This window comes from Gopherus flavomarginatus, chromosome 7 (assembly GCF_025201925.1).
Source record: "Gopherus flavomarginatus isolate rGopFla2 chromosome 7, rGopFla2.mat.asm, whole genome shotgun sequence".
Classification (NCBI taxonomy): domain Eukaryota; kingdom Metazoa; phylum Chordata; order Testudines; family Testudinidae; genus Gopherus; species Gopherus flavomarginatus.
In genome coordinates this window covers 115649-135468 of record NC_066623.1, presented here as the reverse complement: position 1 = coordinate 135468, position 19820 = coordinate 115649, and the positions used below count along the sequence as shown (strand labels likewise).

Sequence of the window (19820 nt, the reverse complement as noted above, 5' to 3'; positions counted from 1 at the left end):
GCAATGGTGAGGGAAAGGGTTTACTTTCCTTGTGTTAAGATCCAGAGGGACTGGGTCTTGAGGTTCCCCAGGCAAGGTTTTGGGGGGACCAGAGTGTACCAGGCACTGGAATTCCTGGTTGGTGGCAGCGCTACAAGTACTGAGCTGGTAATTGAGCTTAGAGGAATTCATGCTGGTACCCCATCTTTTGGACGCTAAGGTTCAGAGTGGGGGATTATACCATGACAACAGGACAATCCCACCATTCTTGTTTCCTGAGAGTTCTCTTCACCCTTGTCCATCCATAAAGTAGGTCACACCTCTTCTGGTTTAATGAGGATAAAATCATTCTGCGGATCTTTTCCTTCGGGTTCATTCCATACAGGCAAAGTGGATAGTTCATACATGTGTCCATTCACTTTTTCTGGTTTGTAACAGATTTCAAAATCTAATTCAGTGAGTTGTGGCAGCCAGGGGTGTTCCATAACATGCAAATCTGCTGAGTCTAACTACTTGAGGGGATTGTGAGCTGTCTTCATAGTAAACTTTGTATACATCAGATACTCTTTTTGAATTTCTGCATAGCAGCCCACTTTAAAGCCAGCAATTCCAACTTGAATGTGCTGTAATTATGGAGTCACCTACTAGTGTATGCTATCACTCGTTCCACTCCCTCCTGTACCTGCTCAGTACAGCTCCTAAGCCACAGAAACTAGCATCAGAAGTCAGTATAAATGGCAGCTTGAAATCTGGATATGCTAGCACTGGAGTAGTCATCAGTCTCTCCTTTTCAACTTTTCAAAAGCTTGTTGGCATTCTGGTGTCCCCTCAAAAGGTACTACCCTAACCCCTCATTTGAGCTTCCCCACTAGCTAATTCAAAGGACAGAGATCTTCACAAACCCAGTAATAGTTTATAAAACCAAGCATTCTTTTAACTTCAGTTGGACTTTTTGGTCTGGGCCAGTTTTCCAGTGCCCTGGTCTTCTCTGGATTAACATGTGAGAACATGAGTATGTCATCTAAATGATTTAGGAGACTCTCAAATACCTAATCTCCTAATACTGTCTCAATCAATCTTGGGAAGGTGGCTGGAGCATTGCATAACCCATAGGGCATGCAGATACACTCAAACAGTCCAAATGGGATAGTCATGGCTGTTTTCCCAATATCTTCAGGCCCCATTGCTACCTGGAGATATCCAGCCATTAGATTGAGAGGAGAACAGTGTCTCAACCCAGTGCATCTAGTGATTATTCCATCCTTGTCAATGGATAGGCATCATTCTTTGTTCCCATGTTCAGTTTCCTGTAATCAGAGCAGAACCATATGGACTCATCCTGTTTTCTGATGGTCACCAGAGAAAAAGCCCAAGGACTGTCGTTTTCTCTGAGAATTCCTTGAGACACCAAATTTTGTATGTGGTTTTTGAATTCCTTGTACACATGGGGAGAAACTCTTCTATGTCTCTGCTTTACGGGTCCTTTATTTCCAGTGGGTATACAAAGCACCACTACTTCAGTATACCCTAGGTCACTATCAGATTTAGAAAACACATCTTTGTTTCTGTAGCTCTCTCAACTGCTGTTTCTGAACAGGACGCAACATTTCCCAGTCTACTTTCAGAGAAACAATTTCCAGCTTCTGCTCTTGTTGTAGTGAGTCTTTCCCTCTTTCTTTTCCTGAGCTTCCTGAACCCTCACTGCAGCGCCTTGTTCAATCTCCAAGATTTCTGGAGGCGCTATCCTGACTGGTCATACTATCCCAGCCACTCAGGTCCAGGGTGATAACTAGGCCACCCAGACACTGATATTCAACATTTGGACTGGCCACACTCCTTCCTAAAATTTGGCCATACATGAGCTATGAAACCCCTGCTGGTAAGCTTGTCATAGGTGGAGTCACTAAAACTTGTCATGAGGATATCCACTGTAGACAACAACAGCTTTGCACCTGACACTCATTCGTTGGTGGAATTGTGACACTTTTATTCCCAGCTTCTTGTACATATCCAATCCTGCCTGGCTGTTGAATCTTCTGACACTGAGCATTTACTTTCATCCAGATGCATGACACTGTCCTCGTAGTACAGTCCTCCTGAAAGCTGCACTAGGGTCCAAAGGGTCTATATAAATCCTTCAGGATATTCATGTCCAGGATCATGGGAACTTCAATCCCACCATCTCAGGCTCAAATAAGCATCCCAGACAATAAAAACGCTCTTCTAAGGCAATACGTGTACTAAGCAGTGACTATCTGCCTCCAAATCTCCAATCACCAGAATATCTAATCCATTAGCTGTTGTCAACTTTACCCAGCTGGTATGATCCCAAGATCCCATGGCATGAGGTCTTGCAAGGTTCTTATAAAAGTAACTTGCCATCACGCTGGTGACCTCAGATTCCATGTCAAGTAAACACCATGTCTTCAGCCTTCCAAACTCAACTTATACAGTGAGGTTGGCTCCGAAAGCTCTGATGCCGCCTTTTCCTCTGCGGACTGGCCATAGTTCTAACCATCTGTAAACCCACTCTAGGTGAAGTAGTGGGGGTATTGTCCCCTTTTTGAGAGTCTCTTCTGCCCTCACTTGAGTTTTGACCTTAAACTCTCTCTCTCTCTCTCTCTCTCTCTCTCTCTCTCTAGTAAGAAAGTAAATTCTTCCTTGATCCTTTCAGTTACATGGACATTCTCTCCAGATGTAATGAGACTCATGGCATCCATAGCAAACCAGTTTGCCCTGACTATCTCTTAATGGCGATCTCCTGCAGTTTTCTGCCTCTCAGAATGCATTGTTGTCTCAGTGAAAGAGTTGGTTGATACACTACTCTAAACAGTTCTTGTTGATCACCAACTCTTTGTACTGCTTTGTTCAAACTCACCAAGACAGTGGTGGTATTCTCCAGATCAGCCACGGTGGTTCGGCTATCTCCTTCATTTTGTTTCCCTACAATTACCTTTATTTCCAACTCCTTCAAATAAAAAGTTCATCCTGTAACACTCTGTACTTCGAGGGAACACCCAGCATCCCCATGTTCATCCTTATAATTGATTGTGTGGTATCCAATGTGAAGTTTGTCATGTCGGATGTCTTCGGAAGGCTCATGATGCATTAAGCATTGTTATAGTAATGTTATAGGTTATACTTTAATGTATAAAGTTATGAGACTGAAAATGTGTCCTCGTGGCTTAAAACAAGCCCAGAGAGAACTCTTCAGGATAGAGGGGCAGTTCACCCCTCATCAGGGCATGGAATTTCTCCATAGCAGCCCACTCCAAACCCACCCCAGATTCACAGGAACAAAGGACACTGGCCTAGGCAGCAACAAAGGATCTATTAGACTCTCGACTGGGTCACCCTCCCCCCTTCCTTTGGTCAGTTTGGGACTACAATCAGGTAATGCTCACCTGACTCTGAATTGGGGGAATGGGAGGCGCAAAGCCAAGAGGGAAGAAAGAACATGATAAAAGGGACAGATGTTTGCCATGCGCTCTCTCTCCCACCTCCATCTACAGACACTACCACCAAGCAACTGAAGCACTGATCAAAGGGGAGATCCTGGCTAAAGGGCAATCAGCCAGCCTGTGGTGAGAAGCATCTAAGTTTGTAAGGGCATTGAAAGTGTTAAGATCAGCTTAGCATGCGTTTTTGCTTTTATTTCATTTGATCAAATCTCACTTGTTGTGCTTTGACATATAATCACTTAAAATCTATCTTTTGTAGTTAATAAATTTGTTTGCATATTCTGTCTAAAGCAGTGCATTTGGTTTGAAGCATGTAAGAGACTCTGCTTGGGAATAACAAGCCTGGTACATACCAATTTCTTTGTTAAATTGACAAACTCTCATAAGCTTGCAGTGTCCTGCGGGCAAAACTTGGAGGTTCCTAGGGTTGTGTCTGGGACCAGAAATATTGGCTAGTGTCTTTTGGTTGCTCAGTCGAAGCAGCGTCTGGCCAAAAAGTGCTCACTCACATAACTGGGAGCAGCTTACATGCTAGAAGCTGTGCATGAACAGTCCAGGAATGGGGGTTCTCACAGCAGAGCAGGATAAAGCAGGTTCCCAGATTTGAGGATTGGAGTGATCTAGTAGGTCACCGGTCCAGATAACACTAGGGAAACATCACACTCTTCCTCAGACCACTCAGTGCCTGTCCTCAGGTCAGAAAAAGACAATGTAGGCTGCTCCTTGAATTACCGCTTCATTTCATGTCTTAACCCATCATCCCTCATCCTGTCACTAACTGCTCCTTCAGGATGGAAACTGTCACTTGGCTCTCCTCTTGATTTTGCACTTTGGAGTGTCTCTCCCGTAGATAGGAATTTTGCTTACAAATTGTTTCACCCTCTTCTTGCTTCTCTTATAAAATTCTTGCAAGCAGGTTTCAGAAGGGCCTAGTTGCCTTACACATTAATCAGCAACTTGAAAATGTTCTCTGCACTGCTAACCAGCTAGACCTGTTTGTCAGGAATCTTATTTGTCACCATGTCTACAATTCCATATTGCAAGTTATCAATCACTCATGGTAAAATATGGTTTTATTAATTACAACTGTTTATCTGAATTCAGAAACTGCCCCAGGACTGCAGACAGCAGTTTCAGTCCATCATTGATGAAAGTCAGCTGCTGGCCAGAAAGTCCTTTTAAGCATCAGTGGATGCAGCAGCCACTGTATCTTGCACCCTGGCAATAGCCATGCTCATGTGATGGGCAGCCTGGTTCCTTTTGTCCTGCATCCCAAGGGAAGTGCAGATGGCATTGGAAGATCCTCCCTTTAGAGGGTAATAATCTGTTCAGTGAGAGAACTGATGAGTTACTGTACACCCTAAAGGATTCAAGAGCCATGTTTAGATCCTTGAGGATTTACACTCCAGCACACACATGAAAGTACACTAGGTGACCAACATATCATAGAAAAGGGCCTACTACTCCACCCTCCTACCACTAGCAGCAATACAAACCATGCTGCAAGTGACAGAAGGTGCAAAGAAGGAGATCTAATGCACCACCTTCATTCTCTAACATGGCTCCTCAGTCAAAACAGCCATTTTGATGGGACTCTCCAGAGCTGCAGACCAACTAACCTGACAGGGTAGGATCTGGTTCTCCTGCCTTCCCCACACACTCCCTTTGGAGGTTAACTAGCCCAATTTTCAACAAACTGGCAGTCAATTACATCAGATAGGTGCTGGTGAGTCTTAACAGGATATACTATCCAATTTTACTTCACTACTCTCTCCAAATCTACCCATCTCATCCCTCTTCAGGTATCCCATGCAGAAGAGGATTTTCATTCAAGAGGTGGAATAGCTTCTACAGCTGGGATTCACAGAACCAGTATATCCTTGGCACATAGGGAGAGGCTTCTACTCAGGGTACTTCCTCCTCTCCAGGAAAAGAGGACGATGAAGATCTATTATAGAATTCAGGCTACTGAGCTCCTACATTTGATGTCTGAGGTTCAGGATCATCCCATCACTGGATCAAGGTGGATCACTGTTAAGAGTTTTCATAAGGCCTTTAGGTTTTTGTGTACCTTTTCCCCTGCACAACCAAAGGCATACCAGCAGGGAGGTTCCTTGTTTGCACCAGTCGAGTTTTTGCCTGCTGTCCCACTCTTGAGCTTAAAAATTATTTTCGTGTAGGCATTCACCCAGCATACAGGAGATCTGCCTCCTAAAGAATCTTCATTATCCCTGGATCAGACAGTGGCTTCATCCTGGGTACCCCAGCACCAAATGACTTGAAGGCACTCCAGGAGCTACTGCCTAGATTCAGATCCTGGATATTGAGACTTCTGTAATCTACGAAGTATCTCAAATTTTTTGACATTAAGTTCCTCACCTCCCTATTAATGAAGGAATATTTAACCCTGCAAAGATGCCATGGCAAACACCTGACACCCTTTCTCCTACAGCCAGAAGAGTCAAGAAGAGGTATCAAGTGCCACACAGGACTTAAGGAATTCTTTGTTCACCCCAATCCACCGTACTGTTTTCAGTGCAAGAGAAGTTAAAATCTGCAAAGAGTATCCCCAAAAATTCAACCTCTTGATAGAAAAGGAATACTCTTCTTCCTCAATGCAGCTTCACATTGCAAGCTGCCAAGCCCTCTTTGTGAAGTATAATTTCCTTATGTGGGACAAGGTAACAGCAGGACTCTAGGCAGAAGCTCAAGCCCATAGCAAAAGAAGGCTAGTTCATGTCAAAAATATCCTTGCAGGCCGCTGTGAATACCTCTGACATAGCTGCTAGGTCATGGACACAGCTGTTACAATGCAGAGATCCTTGTGGCTGCAAGATCTGCCATTTCAGGGAATGGAGCAGTTCAGTAAGTAGATAGATGAGACTTTATTCTCTCCAGGATCCTAGGGCCACATTGTGTGTACTTCAGCACCCTATCATAAGCCCTATAGATATCAACCACAGCAAAGACAGAGGATGCCCACCTACTCTCAAGCAACCTGACTAACCTCTTAGGAAAAAGCATAGGTATGCCAAGAGGCACTTGCCATTCTCCTCATCTGCTTCAAGGTAGCAGGTCTGATGGGAGTGTGAAGAGCCACAGGAGCCTTTCCAGAGCTAAATGTCTTCTTCAGATGCCACCTTGTCCCTTTCCATCAGGCTTGTTCTGCCTTTACATCTGACAAATATGTGTGTGTTACACATAATCATCCATGACTACCCTATCCAATTCTCTAATCTTTATTCTCCCTACACCCGCCCCTTTCCCCAGGCTTCAGGAGCCCTTCTCACAAGAGTCCATTAAAGTAAGTGGTCACTTTGCTTAGTCTAGGAGCCACAAAGGAGCACAAGGGAAGAGGCTCTATTCCTGGTGTTTCCTTATCCTGAAGAAGAGAAGAAAGGTGGTCTCCATCCTATCCTAGCCCCTAGAAGACTGAAGAAATACATACTGTCTCACATTCAGGATTGTATTGCTTGCCTCCATCATTCAGTCCCTTCAGGCTCAAGATTGGTTCATGACTGTCAACTTAACAGACTTATACTTCCATATAGCCATCCTCCCTCACCTCCATACCAACACTTGGCACAGGAACAGTGATCGTGATAACTATGCCCACTGTTTACCCCCTAGGATCATTACTTCATAGAAGGGATAGGTACATGGGAATTGCCAGCCCAACTCAGACATCAGATCAGCAAGCCATCTAGTCCAGTCTCCTCTCTCTGACACTGGCCAGTATGAAATGTTGAAATCCTCTACTGGATGATTATGAAATAACCTGCCTATAGGAGAAGCTTCTTTCGTTGGTTAGTGGTTGGTTTATGCACAGAAGAATGAGGGTTTGTATCCTTCTTTATCTAATCCCTCGTAACTCTGGATGTTCACATTAGCCATATAAAATCTAATTTTTGTTTTAACCCTATAGATTTCTTGGCCCTTGATATCTGGTGGCAATGAGATCCATAGATTGATTATGCATTGAGAATTTGGAAAAAAACCCAAAAACCTCAATTTAAAACTTGTTGCCTTTCAACTTGAGTGTCCTCTTGTTCTTGTATTTTATGAGCAAGCAGCTAGGGGCACCTGATTTACCTTTTATCATTCCTTTTTATGTATACTACTATTATGTCTCTTGCTAGTCTATTTTCTAAACAGTCTTGATCTTTTCAGTCCCATTCCTTATGCATCCTAACATTTTATACGTTCCCACCTGGAATACTGTGCTCAGTTCTGGTCACCCTGTCTTAAAAAAAGATGTAATAGAAACAGAGCAGCTCAAAGATGGGTGATGAGGCCGGGAAAAACACATTATTCCAGGTGAGGCTATAATAGATAATACTGTAACGTTAAAAATATTACGCTTTGTCACATTCCTCATGCTTTCTAAAGCTGTTTGCTTTTCCGACCTGCACATTGATTCGAGGTTGTCATTGAGGCTGTCCAGTGTGGTCCATGTCTTCTGCCTTATTACAGTTACTTCAAAATGCCAAAAGGTATATGAGTTGTTCAAATTATTCCTTCCAATATAATGATGTGTTTGTCAGTTTTGAATTTCAGCTGCCCATCATATTGCTCATTCACTTAGTTTTGTTAGGCCCCTTTCAAGTGTCTCAGTTTTTCTGTTCTTTACTAACCTGAGTAATTTTTGTGTCAGATGCAAATACTTTCATTTCACTACTCACTCCATCTTCTAGATGAATTAATACATCACGTAACACCCGATCTAGCTGCACCCAAGCAGAATACTGTTCCTGCAAAGAGCCCTATCAATGTCAATAGATTCCTTTTTTGAAGATCCAGTTGCAGGATAGGGGCCCAAGTATGGAACCTTGTAGCACACCATTGTGAATCTTCAGTGGTTGTCAGAATTGACCATTTAGCCCAGAAGTCGGCAACCTTTCAGAAGTGGTGTGCCGAGTCTTCATTTATTCACTCTAATTTAAGGTTTTGCGTGCCAGTAATACATTTTAAAGTTTTTAAAAGGTCTCTTTCTATAAGTCTATAATATATAACTAAACTATTGTTGTATATAAAGTAAATAAGGTTTTTAAAATGTTTAAGAAGCTTCATTTAAAATTAAATTAAAATGCAGAGCCCCTCGGACTCGTGGCCAGGACCTGGGCAGTGTGCCACTGAAAATCAGCTCGCATGCCGCCTTCGGCACACTTGCCATAGGTTGCCTACCCCTGATTTAGCCCTACAAGTTTTGTCTCTTTCCCAGTTCCCAGTCCCAAAACTTAGTTTTCTTTGACAAGGTACCTCCTTAAAAGGATAAAGAGTTTTTCAAAGTCCAAATCAATTACACCAACCAGTTTTCTTGTGTCCACTATCTTGCTGACATGCACACAAAATTCTAATACTTTTAGTGACTCATGATTTTTCTTTTCAGAAACCATTCTGGTTTGTCTCTATCAAATTATGTTCATATAGGTATTTTGTAATTCTGCTTTTAATTGTTTGTTTAATCCAATTTGCTAGTGCTGAGGTGTAAGATATATTTGGCTATAATGCTCAGGATTACTCCAACTGCCTTTTTAAAAAAATAGGCTCAACACTTGGCTATCATGCAGTTCTGCATATTTTTGGTAACAACAGCAACACTCAATTATTATGTTCCTTCATTACTTTTGGGTATAACCATATGGGCCTGCTGACTTGTTACTATTTAATTTGTCATTATAGTCCAGGACTACTTGACACCTCAGTCTTGTACTGCGCTCACTCTATTACCTGGAAATAGTTGGTCTCTCTCCCAACATCCTCTGTGGTGCAGAGTCATTAAAATAAAATGTTTACTATCTCTGCAATGTCCTGCTCCTCAGCTTTTCACTTTAGCCCTGATGTTCCAAAGGACCCATTGATTTTCTGGCGGCTGATGCTTTAAGAGAAAATAGGAAAGTGCTGCTGTGCTACACAGCCTCCTGTATTCCACTGGGTGGCAGCAGAGCCTCTATTGTTAATTCTCAGTTATTGTGACTTTGTTTCTGCTAGAAGAAGCAGTCCCAGAGTCATACCCCTGCATGAGGAGTATGAATCTGAATCTGTAAATGCAATTTGTAATGTACTGAGAATTGTGTTGGAATTGCACGCTGTAACTTTTAAAAAATTTTTGGTTGTTCTGTTTTGGTGGGGGAAAGGGTGTTCCTGGTCATGTTTGCAAGCCAAGGGAGCTCTGAAGCAAAAAGTGCTATCAGAGTCAGTCTGAAAAGAGCCATCTTAAAGCAAAGTCAGATGAGTTGTGCCTTACTGCATTAGAGAGCTCCCAATTTTCTCTGTCTGTGGGTTCTTGTGTGGTGGTCATGGTCTGAATTCTAAGAAATAGAAATGTTACATTGCAAACTTCCAGCAAGAGTATTTGGGGTTTTTTAAATCTAATTTCTCTGTGTGTATTCTGGGAACATAACACAATCCATACAACGGGGGGTAGAGACTATCTAAGATTGCATCTTCGGTTATATTACATTTACTTACCCTTCAGCAGGTTGATAAAGCCTATGTCTGTCCCTATAGGACAAGGAGATGAAACCCAAGGATTGTTTTAGTTGAAGCTTGTATTACTCCTGTGTTTGCAAATCAGTCTCTCCTGGATGTAGATTGTTCCAGCACGTGACAGAGCAACTAGACATAGCGGGACACCACTACACACACAATGTTGTCATTGTCATAACGGAGGTGTGCCTGCTGATGCCATTTTTGTAATATGCTGCTAAAAGCTATTACCTCTGTTTTCTGTTTTCTGTTTCCTTTTCCCATTCACCTATCAAACAAATGTTTGCACTGAAATCTACATGTGGCATTAGAATTGGGTTATGGTTTGCAGGCAGAGCTATTCTTCACTGCTGAGTCTTGTATCAGAATATCTTGCTGATTTGTCCTCTCTGTTTTTTCTTGACAGTGCTTGCCCCTCATTTGCTGGCCAGGATGCTAACTGTTCTTGCCGCCTTCTCAATCTGTCTACTGTGACTGGTGGTTTTCATGGGCAGCAGGTGGAGCTCCCCTTCAGGAAGGCTAGCCCCTTCCTCCTCCCCCGCGGCCAGAGCACTGAGACCCCCTGCTCCCTCCGTGGCTGAAGACACGAGACACACCCCCCCCCGGACAGAGAAGCCCTGGGCCAGGCAAAGTCCTGAGCCCCCCAACCCCACCTGCCCAGAGGAGCCCCAGTTCAGCGCACCGCGCCTCCCCTCCCCGCCCCAGACCCAAGCCTCCCCGGGGAAAAGCGTCTCTTTACAACGCTTTTGATATGTGTCATGCAGGTTTGGGGGTGGCTAAGGGGACAGTATTTGCTAATCAGCTTCCTGGGTTGATCATTAGTCTCTCTGAAGTTGAGGGAGATTACTGATGAACCTGGGAAGGTGAATAGCACGTACTGCCTTCTCAGCTGCCCCAGAACCTGCATGAGCATAATAAATCAAAAACTCCCACCCCCCCACCAGCTAGGGGTCTGTTGGTCCCGCGGTGCTATTATACTCGCCACCCATATAAAGTATGTGTCTAGGTTGAATAGCTCCATATATAGATTTCCTTTGTTACTTTCCTTGTGTTCGCTTTCTTTTACCTTCCTTCATTTTCCTCCATTACAAAGATCTGACAGCTTCAGATAAAAATCTGAACTATAAAAAGGAGCTACTTCTTGTAGTTTGAAAACCGAGGATTAGATTAAAAAAAAATCCCTAAAGTCTGCTCACTGGCATAGGCCTTGTTACCTTAATAGATAGTTGTCTGTTTTCAGGCTGTTATTCAAGGGTTTAGATTCACAACACATGTCCAAACCATTGTAGAATTTCTTCTTATAGGGTGGAATGGGCAAGGCTACCAATGAGATATGTAAACAAAAAAAAACTTGGAGTGAGATTTTTAGCCTAGCCTTAAATGGACCTCTGCTTGTAGGGCCAAGCAACATCACTTTTATACATCTAAGTGATCTCAACTGCACCTGCAAGTAACTGAGTGTAAATTAAGTTTGTATTTATTTGCATGTGCAAATCATGGGTTTAAAACCAGAGATCAGTCTGAATTCCTGGCTCTTTGTGAGTGCAAAAGCAGTAGCTGATTAGCACACCTAACTATGAAATATTAAACTGGTCAGAAACTAACTGCAGTCCTGCAGAAAAGACTCCAATACCCAGCCGAATTGCTAAAATATCTGCTGTGTAGGGATGGCAGGGAGAGAGAGGATAAGGTGACTGGAGGGAAGAGGGGCAGTAGGGAGAACTCTCCAACAGTTTCCCTCCATCACAGTGTGACTGGCTGCATTAAGATGGAGCAAGGTCCAGTGCACCTGCTGCCCCTAGGGAGTTTCTTGTGTAGGTGGAAACACTTTCTCTTCTTCCCCCTTGCTGTCAGTGCTTTGTGCCAATGTTATCAGATGTTCCAGCCCTCTGCCTCCACAGGTATCCTCACTAAGGGGGCAGGTTTGCCACTGCAGTAACAGCCACCTCAAAGATGAGATTCCCATCCCAGAAGTGAGAGGCTGAGGGGAAATGTCTGTGTGTTTTGAGTCTATGCGTCTGTGGGTGGGTAGCGGGGTGTGTGTAAGTGCGTGGTACATCACACAAACATATGCCCAAATGCACATGGAAACAAGTATTTTTCTGTGTGTTTGCATGTCTCTGTAGATGTCTTTGGTGTTTCACTTTTTTCTATGTATATTTGGGGTGTTGATTAATTGCAGTTAACTCATGCGATTAACTAAAAAAAATTAATCATGATTACAAAATTTAATTGCAGTTTCATTTGCACTGTTAAACAATAGAATACCAATTGATATTTATTAAATATTTTGGATGTTTTTATATATTGTATTCTGTGTTGTAATTGAAATCAGTGTATTTTTTATTACAAATATTGCAGTGTAAAAATTATAAACAAAAGAAATAGTATTTTTCAATTCACCTCATACAAGTATTGTAGTGCAGTCTTTGTCCTGAAAGTGCAGTTTACAAATGTAGATTTTTTTTTGTTACACAACTGCACTCAGAAATAAAACAATGTAAAACTTCAAAGCCTACAAGTCCACTCAGTCCTACTTCTTGTTCAGCCAGACGCTAAAACAAAAAAGTTTGTTTACATTTACAGGAGATAATGCTGCCCTCTTCTTGTTTACAATGTCACCAAAAACTGAGAACAGGCATTTGCATGGCACTTTTGTAGTCGGCACTGCAAGGTATTTACGTGCCAGATATGCTAAACATTCTTATGCCCCTTCGTGCTTCAGCCACCATTCCAGAGAGCATGCTTCCGTGCTGATGACGCTCATTTAAAAAAAATGCATTAATTGAATTTGTGACTGAACTCCTTGGGGGAGAATTGTATGTTCCCTGCTCTGTTTTACCCACATTCTGCCATATATTTCATGTTATAGCAGTCTCAAATGATGACCCAACACATGTTCATTTTAAGAACAATTTCACAGCAGATTTGACAAAACACAAAGAAGGTACCAATGTGTGATTTCTAAAGCCCTCAACCCAAGGTTTAAGAATCTAAAGTGCCTTCCAAAATCTGAGAGGGATGAGGTGTGGAGCATGCTTTCAGAAGTCTTAAAAGAGCAACATTCCAATGCAGAGACTACAGAACCCAAGCCACCAAAAAAGAAAATCAACCTTCTGCTGGTGGCATCTGACTCAGATAATGAAAATTAACATGCATCGGTCCTCACTGCTTTGGATTGTTATTGAGCAGAACCTGTCATCAGCATGGATGCATGTTTTCTGGAATGATGGTTGAAGTATGAAGGGACATGTGAATCTTTAGCGCGCGCGCACACACACACACACACACACACACACACACACATCTTGCAGTGCCATCTACAACAGTGTCATGAGCATGCCTGTTCTCGCTTTCAGGTGACAATGTAAACAAGAAGTGGGCAGTATTATCTCCTGCAAATGTAAACAAACTTGTTCGTCTGAGCGATTGGCTGAACAAGAAATAGGACTGACTGGACTTGCAGGCTCTAAAAGTTTACATTGTTTTATTCTGAATGCAGGTTTTTTTTGTACATAAATCTACATTTGTAAGTTCAACTTTCATGTTAAAAAGATTGCACTACAGTACTTGTATTAGATTAACTGAAAAATATTTTTTTTACAGTGCAAATACTCGTAATCAAAAATAAATTTAAAGTGAGCACTGTACACTTTGTATTCTGTGTTGTAACTAAAATCAATATTTTTTTAAAATGTAGAAAGCAATCCAAAAATATTTAAATAAATGATATTCTTTTGTTGTTTAACGGTGTGATTAATTTTTTTAATTGCTTGACAGCCCTAATATATATCTCTCTGTGTGTGACTGATTTGTGTCACAGAACTGTGAGCATACAAGGTAAGATTAAATTTAGCAAAAGCTTATGAAAATTAAATAGATTGCTATCGAAATTGAACTCAAACCTGCAGAATTTAAACAGCCCTGTAGAATTTAAGAAAGTTCTATATTCCTGCTATAGAATTCCATAGATTGGTTGAAAAATCCTATAGAAATTATATCCTTTGCTATTAATTTTTATAGAACTTTTCCATAAAGGGTGTGTCTGTGTAGCATATCTTAACATGGAGGTTGAGTTTGTGTGTAGGACATGCGCCATACTGTATGTCTGTGTTGCTTGTGTTCCTAGCATGCCTCTGTGTGTGCAGAGCAGATATGTTTGCCTGTGTCTGTTCTTCTGTGCACAGAGGGCAAGTTCATATGTCAGTGTGAGCATGTGAGTGGGAGAACACGTACGTTAACTATGAGCCAAATCCTGAAGTCCTTACTTTTTTTCTCAGACTGTGCCCACCCTTATACAGGTTTGGGGACACAAGGAACCCTTCTTCTATTGTATGCTAGTGCCTCCTGTCACACACATGCAAGCATACAACTTTGTCTTCATTTCAACAGCTAGCTCAAGTTACTAGCTAACTTAGCATGAGTGGGAGCAGCTACACTGCGAAACAACACTGAAGGTTTGTCTACACTGCAATGTAAGTACAGGGTTAGAGGGAGTCAAGTCTGTGGCCCATGGATTTTCAAGCCAAGGCTTGAGTGTCCACACTGCATAGTGACCCTAGGTTTAGCACTTCTGGACAGGGGCTTCAAACCTGGGGCCCCAGCATCCACACTGCATTACACAGACCTGAGCCAAACTGCCATAACCCAGGCTTCCTAGTGACCTCCCGAGCTCTGGCTGCTCTAGTTCCTGGTACAGCGTGGGAAAACTTCACTGTCCACATTGCTCGTTACAGGAAATTGTTGCAGCCCACCAAGTTCCTAACAGATCCAGCTGAGCTGTCTTTTGGGACTGCATGCTCCTGGCACCTGGAGCCAGCAGCATGGAGGAGTCACCATTTGAAGAGCTTCTCTTGCTTGCACCTTCTCTCCTGTTTAAGCAAACAGGCAGAGTTTTCATGAGATGCTGGTGGAGATTCTGGTGACAGTCTCTGACTTACCATAGATACCTGATGATGGAGGATGAGGATGATAGAGACATGGAAGAAACAAATTGGCTGATACTGTTCATGACTCCGCATAGCTGCTGATGGCCCCCTATGTAGACCAGTGCTTTTGTAACAGGGCCACAAGCACAGACTGGTGGAATTACATTATCATGCAGACCTGGTATGATCAGCAGTAAGTCCAGAACTTTTGCATGAAGAAAGCTACTTGTCTTGAGCTTTGTGAGCAGCTTGAACTGACCCTCTAGTGTCATGACACACACATGAGGGTGACCATACTGTTCCAGAAATGGGTTGCTATTACAGTCAGGAAACTGGTTACCACCGATTGTTAAATGTCCATTACTAACCAGGTAGGCAATGGAAAGTCAACCATGGGTAAAGTGATTGCAGAGGTTTTGGAATAACTTCTTGATTTTGAAAGAATGGGGTTTCCAAACTGGGCTAGGGCCATTGATGGGACTAATGTGCTCATAGTGTGCTCTCCTCAAGCAGCACATGAGTACATACAGCTCAGAGGGTACAACTCTATCATTGTGCAGGCCCTTGAGGCTGATGTATGGATGTCAAAGTGGGGTACACTAGAAAAGTTTATGATGCAAGGATGTTCTATCAGGAGTCAACATTCATCAACAGTCTGGAACACTATTCCCACCAAATGATATTGTCATAAATGGAGTTAATGTGCTGCTATCCCTGCTGTTTTCCTGGAGGATCCCAGATGCCCCCTTTTGCCTTGGTTTATGAAACCATATCTTAATCTCAGAGGGCCTGGCAAAAAAAGGTTCAGTTATACTCCCAGGAGGTATAGAATGTGGTTGGATATGTATTTGGTAGCCTGAAATCCTACTAGTGCTGTTTGTAGACATGTTTGGATGCCTGTGTCATCAATGGTGTCTGTATTATTGTGGCTTGCTGTCCTCTTCATAGTCTGTGAAACTAAAGGTGAACCATTTGCCCCTGAATGGACCTATGGCAGTAACAGATTCATGAACTGGTACACTTAACCAGAAAATATTCTATGATTCTATGAAGTTCCCCCATCACAGCCAGGGAAGGATGGACCCAGGTATGATAAATCAGGGATGCTTCATGTTCCCACATTATGGTCTTGCATGAGACAATGAAAGATTGAGAATAGTATGTTTATGAATGTGCTTGTACAATCTTTACAGTAAGAGGTACTGTCTGACATTCCAGGGTGCAACCCAGGCCAGTGAGGAGCTGTCAGTCCTGCTCTGCAACCTGGGGTGCCTCACAATGCTTTGCTGCTGTACTTCCCAATCTGGGCTCCTCACAAACAGCAGTCAGGTCACCCCCTGAGTGCCTGCCTGTGTATGGTCACAGCCCTGGTTCAGCAGCTTTCACCCTAGCAACCTGTTAGCAAACACCAGTCACACCGGCTTCCAGTTGCCTTGGTTACTACTTGCAGTGTGATCTCAACACACTCCCAGTCCCAGATTTTTTTCCAAAAACCTGTGGTGTGCACTTCCTGACCCTCTCCTGGACAGTTCAGATATATTAGGTCTATTGCCCCTCACGGGGCTAAACCTACAACAGTCTGCTACCTTAAATGAAGTTATCCAAACAATTCACTACACTGGATTAGTTTTAATTAAATAATACAAATTTATATAATTAGAGATTTTAAGTGCCTGAGAGTATAAGGCATTTACATCAGAAATGGTTACAAGACAAATACAGAGAAAATACTTTCTAAACTTAAAGTAGAATGGTTCAAGGTGAAATTCTTATCACAGATTTCCAGTAACATTGCTGACCAAATTCTCAGGCCAGAGTCTGCTCCCAAAGTCCAAATGTTGTTTCTTTTGTTGTCTTAGGTGACAAAGAGAGAGATGGATAGGGAGAGAGAACTTGAAGTGTTTTTGCCCCTCACTTTTATAGTTCAGTTACCCTTGGAAATGCATTTTCCTGAGAGTTACCCCCTAGTTAAAGTTAATCCAAACAGTAAAAAAAGCCAACAAGGTGTCTGGTGGTGGAAGGGGATGCACGTGTTTTTTTTTCTCACCTCAGTTTGCTGAAATGCAGATTTTTCCTTGTCTCCTATCTTCTCTCTCTTGCTGTCTGAGGACACTGTTTACAATGTATTTGTAAATTGGGATAAACACTTATTCCTTTGTTTAGGACCTGCTTCAGCAGTCTTGCTTGAGTCTAATCGGGGCTCGGTGAGTTGGAACATATGCCACCAACCTCAGTCAGGAGGAATTTGTAACTTTACATATAATGTTGCTATACAGATTTTGTCATCATATAATTGACCAGCAAGTTATTAATTTTCAAATGATACCTCACAAGGCATATTTTATACAGAGATTATTACAGTAGTGTATAGAGCCTGAATACAGGGATGCATCTGGTCACACTGTCACATCATGCAATGAAATGTGCAGGGGGGAGGAGTTGCTAAGCATTGTAGTTTTTAATGCCATGACTGCCATGAAATGGGGGGGTGTCAGGAGTGGCAAGAGCTGTGGATTTGCAGTGGGGCTTGATGTAGATATATGTATTCAGAAAATGTTTGCATGCCACTTCCTATCCCTTATCATGCATTTACCTTTATTATTTGACATACACATTCTACAATATGATGCAGGGGCAGCAATGAAATTTCTTCAAAAATAAAGGTTTTTATTTTATTAATATTATATTATAAAAGCACAATAATAAACCATTGACAGGCTGCCATCTGCCATTAGCACACCAAAACACCAGTAATAAACCAACACCAAAACCTTTTACTAAACAAAGTGCAGGGACAGTGCAAACAATTAAACCAGTTCAAAACAATAAACCCCCTTCTGCTGCATGTCGCTTGCCCCTCTCCCTGTTTTCCTTTCCCTTCCCTCCATGTTTAGCATGGATTTTGTGCTGCTGCAGAAGACTAGAGCTCTTCATGGGAGCAGGGGTCTACATGGGAGTGGAAGTACGCTGGTGGGGGGAGGGTGCCTGCAGGTGGGTGGAAGACTGCACTGGGTAGATTTGCTTTGTTCACCTGCTATTAATTCCTGATTGCATTGGCCACCCAACTATGGAATTATCTAGTGTTCCTGGTCTGCAGAAGGTGGAATTGTGGAGGGGACTTAGGCCACGGTGTGGGTACATCAGGAGTCTGTATGCTGGTGGCCATAAGTGTAAATAGAGCCCAGGAGAAAGACCTGTTTGAGAGGCTATCTTCTTCCCTCAGCTGATATTCTTACTCCAGATATTGCGATGCAAGCCTCTCCTCAGGTATTGAAATGTCCTCTCATTCTCCAACCTGTCTGCCTTTCCACTTGCCATGATGCCTTCTCCTTTTGGTACTGTATCTGCTTGTTTGCCCTCTCCAGAATGTCCATCATAAGTCCATTACAGAAATGCTTGCACTATCACAGTTCTGAATCCCAGGGACCTGCTGGAGTATGCCTGCGTTGATGAGGTGGAAGGACCAGCAGAGCTTGAAGGGCCTAAAAGCAGACACCAAACAATGCATTATTGCTTTGGTTCTTTCACAAAAGTCTCAGTGCATCCCCAGGCAACCCTTGTGGAATTGCACTGCCAAAAAATGATACTTTGTAAAAGTGGGCTTCAGTGTATTCTGAGAGCAATGCCTCATCACCCAGAAACTCTATGGACAAAACCCAGTTAATCACAGTAAAAGGGTTGCACAAACAATGGTAAGTTAAAATTTTTTTAAATGAATTGCAGAGCTCCTTGGCCTTTTGGGGGAACTGTGGGGGAAAGGGGGCAAAATGGTTTACTACATAAACCTTCTCTATACCTTCAGGCTTCCCACATTTTTTAGGACATTACAATCTTAGAAGTTCCAGAATGGCAAAGGAAGATTTTGTTCCAAACCCTGGGTGCCGAGCCAACTGTGTGAGCCTCAGAGGTTTTCAAATATCTAATGAAAGAGCAGCACATCTACAAGTGGAGCAGGCTGGTGACCTACAGGTAAGGGCCTGGAAAATATGCTGTTCCTCAAAATGTTACTATCTGGAGTTCTGACTACCAGCAGGTTTGCAGCTATCTGCACCTGGAATTGGGTCAGAATGGATCTTGATGAGTTATGGTAACTTGAGTTGTAGCTGCATCCTTACTACATTACTAACTCAACCTTCATACCATACACCCCGATGGGTCAACTAGCTGAAGTTTTAAAGCATTGCTTGAGCTTGAGATTTTTGTATGTGGACAGGAAATAGGTTGGTGCAACACTCAAGTTATACCTTGTACTAATACTGCAATGAAGGGAAGCCCTGAGGATCAATAAAATGACTATTTTAGCTTGTGATGTAGCCTTAACAGAGTCTTCTGTTTGAATCACATGCCTAGTCATGTGACTGTAGAATCTTTTTGAGCAGTAGTTGGCAGTGGTGGGGAGGCATGTGTAATTCACTTGAGCCCAACTTTCCATTGACTGAAGGTATAAATACCTGCCTTCTCTAAGAGTCACTTGGTTCTTCTCTACTAGCTGGAGTGGGTGCAGAACCCAGTGCCAGTGCTAGGCATAAGCACACTAAGTAATTGCTTAGGACCCATAGCAGCTCAAGGGGAGGGGGGGAAGGGGGCTTGGTTTATTAGTATGTGTCGTGTGTGTGTTGGGGGAGGCCAAAAATATTCCTGCTTATAGTCACCAGTGGGCTAACACTGCCTCTGGCAGAACCTGTCCATTCTCTTTCTAGCATCAAGAAGACTTTTTAAAATAGCTTTTATGTAGCTAGGTAAAGTTGAAAGAGTTTACAAACTAAATAGACAAGACAAAATTTAGAGGGGAAAACAGACACAGATAAAGTGACATGACTTGTCCAAAGTGTCAAAGCAGATCAGTGGCAGACCTGGGAATAGAACTCAGTTTACTTAGGGCACTGGTCTGGGCCTTCTCTGTGGGAGCATGCTGCTTCTCTGCAGCAGAGCTTTAAATAATCTCAAAGACTGCCTGTGTGGC

The 19820-nt window shown here is 42.7% G+C and overlaps 1 protein-coding gene across 1 annotated transcript in view; it reads left to right on the top strand.

The window, feature by feature from the left end:
• REEP2 (receptor accessory protein 2) overlaps window positions 1-15099 on the top strand; it is a 49547-nt gene extending 34448 nt beyond the window's left edge. Inside the window, exon 9 of the transcript XR_007775477.1 lies at window positions 14666-15099. The gene's annotated coding sequence lies outside the window, so the exon portion shown is untranslated. The remainder of the gene's footprint in view (window positions 1-14665) is intronic.
• The last annotated feature ends 4721 nt before the right edge of the window (window positions 15100-19820 follow it).